The sequence below is a fragment of the Neophocaena asiaeorientalis genome, unplaced genomic scaffold, assembly GCF_003031525.2.
Source record: "Neophocaena asiaeorientalis asiaeorientalis breed wild unplaced genomic scaffold, Neophocaena_asiaeorientalis_V1.1 scaffold65, whole genome shotgun sequence".
NCBI classification, from domain to species: Eukaryota; Metazoa; Chordata; class Mammalia; order Artiodactyla; family Phocoenidae; genus Neophocaena; species Neophocaena asiaeorientalis.
Genome location: NW_020173215.1, coordinates 11397940 through 11401874, shown reverse-complemented (window position 1 = coordinate 11401874; position 3935 = coordinate 11397940). Strand labels below are relative to the sequence as shown.

At 42.6% G+C, this 3935-nt stretch overlaps 1 pseudogene; it reads left to right on the top strand.

The window, feature by feature from the left end:
* The first annotated feature begins 1368 nt into the window (after nucleotides 1-1368).
* Nucleotides 1369-2898, top strand: LOC112399779 (transcriptional enhancer factor TEF-1 pseudogene; annotated as a pseudogene).
* The last annotated feature ends 1037 nt before the right edge of the window (nucleotides 2899-3935 follow it).

Below are 3935 nucleotides of genomic sequence, written 5' to 3'. Positions count from 1 at the left end.
GACTATGATTCTAAGCTATACGTAACAGCTTTCTGACAGTGGCCCTCCATGGATAGTAATAACTATGAGGACTCTGAAATTTGTGTTTCCAAGTCAAAACACTGTTCATAACCTCCAACTCGTGTATGTAACAGGTTACTCAACATCTATAGTTAGCTGTCTCACAGTTATCTTGAATTCATTTAATATATACTGAACTCGTGGTCTTTAACCCATTATTATCCCCCCCCCTTTTTTGGTGAGGATTAAATGATATTTATTTATTTTGTACTTAACATAGAGTGAATATGCCTTCCCCTTGATTTACTATGACCAAGTACAGTTGTCCCTCTGTATCCCTGGGGATTTGTTCCAGGAGCCCGCTCAGATACAAGAATTCAAGGATGCTCAAGTCCCTTTTATAGAACGTTGTAGTATTTGCATATAACCCACACACATCATCCTGTATACTTTTTTTAAATTTAAAGTATAGTTTATGTACAATATTATATGTTACAGATGTACAATACAGTGATCCACAATTTTTAAAGATTGTATTATATTTATTGCTCTTACAAAGTATTGGCTACATTCCCTTCATTGTACAGTATATCCTTGTAGCTTATTTTATACACAGTAGTTTGCACCTTTTAATCCCCTACCTCTATCTTGTCCCTCTCAGCTTCCCTGTCTCCGCAGACTCACAGAACAAACCACTAGTTTGTTCTCTGTATCTGTGAGTCTGCTTCTTTTTTGTTACATTCACTAGTTTATTTCTTAGATTCCACATATAAATGATATCATACCTAAATGTAAGAACAGAAACCATAAAACTCCTAGAGGAAAACATAGGCAGAACACTCTTCGACATAAATTATAACAATATTATTTCCTTCTTAGTGATCCCCGTTTTAGTACAATATTCCCTCTCCAAACTGCACCCGTCTTGACTGCCTTCACTTATATGAGAATAGGGAGAAGATCAAATTCTTTTTTTTTCTTTTTGCTATTAAAATTCTCAAGGCGGCTGGAGCCCAGCTGAGCCTCTGCAGCTGCCGCCGCGGGCGCCCACCAAACACTTTGCAGACTCGCTTCCACCCTGCGGGCCAGTCCGCGCTGAGGGGCCCGGGCTCAGGGAGGCCGCATTCGGGAACAGGCCATGCAGTGAAGCCCCACCCCCCACCCTGTCCACCTTTGCCCGGAGCCGCGGGCAGCAGCCCAGTACGTCCAGCCGGCCCAGGGGCAGGAGCAGCGCTGGGGGCGGGGGCGGGGGAGGGTGGCCCAGCCGGGGGAATGAGAGCCGGGCTCCGAGCTGAAGGCGGAGGAAGTGGCACCGAAGTTTGCCTCGGACTCACCGGTTGCTGCGGCAGCACTGTTGGTGCTGCCGCCGCTGCTTCAATGCACGTTCATGAGGAAAATTTTCAGGAGTCAGCAGAAATATTGTGCCCAAAAAAGACTGAGTTGCTGTTACCACCAAACCCTGGAGTAGACTCTCCCTGGAAAACTTCCCTTCGGTTTATTTTCTTGAAAAGACTCCAGGCTTCGGCTTGGAAAATCCAACCGCCAAAATTGAGCCCAGCAGCTGGAGCGGCAGTGAGAGCCCTGCCGAAAACATGGAAAGGATGAGTGACTCTGCAGATAAGCCCATTGACAATGATGCAGAAGGGGTCTGGAGCCCCGACATTGAGCAGTGCTTTCAGGAAGCCTTGGCTATGTATCCACCATGTGGGAGGAGGAAAATCATCTTATCAGATGAAGGCAAGATGTATGGTAGGAATGAATTTATAGCCAGATACATCAGACCCATGACCGGGAAGACGAGGACCAGAAAACAGGTGTCTAGTCATATACAGTTCTTAGAAAGAAAGAAAGTTCGAGAAATTCAAGCCGCCATTAAAGTGTCACATTCTAGTCACATTCAGGTTCTTGCCAGAAGGAAATCTTGTGATTTTCATTCCAAGCTAAAGGATCAGACTGCAAAGGATAAGGCTCTGCAGCACATGGCCGCCATGTCCTCAGCCCAGATTGTATCAGCCACTGCCATTCACAGCAAGCTGGGGCTGCCAGGGATTCCACGCCCCACCTTCCCAGGGGTGTCGGGGTTCTGGCCGGGAATGATGCAAACAGGACAGCCTGGATCCTCGCAAGACGTCAAGCCCTTCGTGCAGCAGGCCTACCCCATCCAGCCAGCGGTCACAGCCCCCATTCCGGGGTTTGATCCTGCGTCAGCCCCAGCTCCCTCGGTCCCAGCCTAGCAGGGCCGCTCCATTGGCACAACCAAACTCCGCCTGGTGGAGTTCTCAGCTTTCCTCAAACAGCAGCGAGACCCAGACTCATACAACAAACACCTATTCGTGCACATTGGGCATGCCAACCATTCTTACAGTGACCCATTGCTCGAATCAGTGGACATTCGTCAGATTTATGACAAATTTCCTGAAAAGAAAGGTGTCTTAAAGGAACTGTTTGGAAAGGGCCTTCAAAATGCCTTCTTCCTCGTAAAATTCTGGGCTGATTTAAACTGCAGTATTCAAGATGATGCCGGGGCTTTTTACGGCGTGACCAGTCAGTATGAGAGTTCTGAGAATATGACAGTCACCTGTTCCACCAAAGTTTGCTTCTTTGGGAAGCAAGTAGTAGAAAAAAGTAGAGACAGAATATGCAAGGTTTGAGAATGGCCGATTTGTATACCAAATAAATCGGTCCCTGATGTGTGAATATATGATCAGTTTCATCCACAAGCTCAAACACTTACCAGAGAAATATATGATGAACAGTGTTTTGAAAAACTTCACAGTTTTATTGGTGGTAACAAACAGGGATACACAAGAAACTCTCCTGTGCATGGCCTGTGTATTTGAAGTTTCAAAGAGTGAACATGGAGCACAGCATCACATTTACAGGCTTGTAAATGACTAGCCATGGTTATTTATATATATAGATATCTGTATATACACACACACTCTCTCCGTGATTGAACGACTGACTGTAAACCTCACCACGCGGGGATGCTGCCCTGGCCCTGAGGTCACCCCAACTTTTCTAAATCCTGTTTGAGCGAAGTCATTTTTTCATGTGTTCATACTCAGTGTAGCTGTGAAGTTCTGGTACCGTTGTAAAAAGAGAAATCAAGTTGTTTCTGTGTGTTATTCAGATCCACAGCCCACAGTTCCTCAGAAAGTTGAACCTTAAGAACCCAAGTCTCTGTTTGCAGAGACCTGTTTCTCGTTGTGGTAGAAAAAAAAATTGACAGAGCATTTACCATTGGACATTTACTGCCTTTATACAAATGTATTAAGTGTTTTTTTTTCAACATAAAAATCTTGTTTTAAGATACAAGTAAAAATAATCTTTAAATATAAATGTAAATTAGTACACAAAACTAAGAATCTTTAGACTTATCTTTGTAACAAATTAGGGTGGAAGTTATGAAAGAACATAATTCACTAAATTATTTTTTAAATGAAACTTTTCCTTCTTTTTGAAACCAACATTAAAATATAGCCTTAAAAAATGCTTGGTAGAAATATCCTAATGAGACAAATTTGTACTTTTTTCCTCAAGGTTAAAACTAATCTCCTAATCCATTAAACTCTTGAAACAGCTATTACAGAGGAAGAAAACTTCACCCCTTATCCTTAACATATATAGTATATTTTAAAAATATAAAATTGTATTGTAAAAAAAAGAAATCCTCAAGGACACTTAGCATCAGGTAAATTTCTTAGATGGGGCAAAAGGGAGTGGGAGCCCACCTAGGACATGTGCATGATTCATAGGAGGGAACATAAGATGCTGAAATTTAGTCTCCTTATATGGACACTATCAAATTTCAATTTTTTTTCTGTAAAGTTGCTAAGGGATCACTGAAAGATGCTCATTGTATGATATTTTTTCATGTGTGATTATATTGAGTCTTTTCAATTAGTTAATACTTTTGGTCCTTTCAACTGGTT